The sequence below is a fragment of the Phaseolus vulgaris genome, unplaced genomic scaffold, assembly GCF_000499845.2.
Source record: "Phaseolus vulgaris cultivar G19833 unplaced genomic scaffold, P. vulgaris v2.0 scaffold_70, whole genome shotgun sequence".
NCBI lineage: Eukaryota > Viridiplantae > Streptophyta > Magnoliopsida > Fabales > Fabaceae > Phaseolus > Phaseolus vulgaris.
In genome coordinates, this window is record NW_027174121.1 from 105539 (window position 1) to 106564 (window position 1026).

The window sequence follows — 1026 nt, forward strand, 5'->3', positions numbered from 1 at the left end:
GACGATCCATCCACCGAGAGCACCCAACGGAAATCGTCCCCTTCGACTCGGGTCGCCTCATATGAGAGCTCGACCACGAAATCTGCGAAGATTTGCCCCTTAATCGGGCTTCGGGGTTAATACTTAATATCAAACTCTGACAGCTCTATTGCCCACTTCACCATCCTTCCCGCAACGTCGGGCTTCTTCAAGACCTTCTGGATGGGCAGGTCAGTCATCACCAGAATTGTGAAGCTATGGAAATAGTGGCGCAACCTCCTCGCCGAAAATACCACAGCCAGCGCAGCCTTCTCCAGGGCCTGATATCTCGTTTCGGGGCCCTGCAGCACCTTACTAACAAAATAAATAGGCTTTTGAGCCTGATCTTGATCCTGGGCGAGCACCGCACTCATCGCCCTCTCAGTTACAGCAAAATACATCCTTAGAGGGGTTCCCACTAGCGGTTTACACAAAACCGTCGGGCTCGCCAGATACTCCTTCAGCTTGACGAAGGCTTCCTCGCACTCCTTCGTCCCAGAAAACTTGTTATTGCGCCTTAAGCACTGGAAGTAGGGATGTCCCTTCTCTCCGCTAGCTGACACGAAGCGAGACAGGGCGGCCATCCGACCTGTTAGTTGTTGTACTTCCTTCACGGTAGCTGGGCTCCTCATCGCCAAGATGGCGGCACACTTATCCGGGTTGGCCTCTATGCCTCTTTCAGTCAAGAGGAAACCCAAAAACTTTCCAGCCTCCACGCCAAAGATGCATTTCTCTGGATTCAGCTTCAGCTTGAACTTGGCGATCGTCGTGAACAATTCCTCCAAGTCTGCAACGCCATTTCCCATTACTCTTCTTCACCAGCACGACATTTGCCAACCATTCAGGGTACTGGACTTCCCTGATGTGGCCTGCAGCGAGGAGTTTCTGTGTTTCGTCCCTAATCGCCTGCCTCCTCTCCTCATTGAACTTTCTTCTTCTTTGTCGCACTGGTCTCACCAAGTTGTCCATCGCCAGATGATGGCACAAGAAGTCGGGATCGATCCCGGG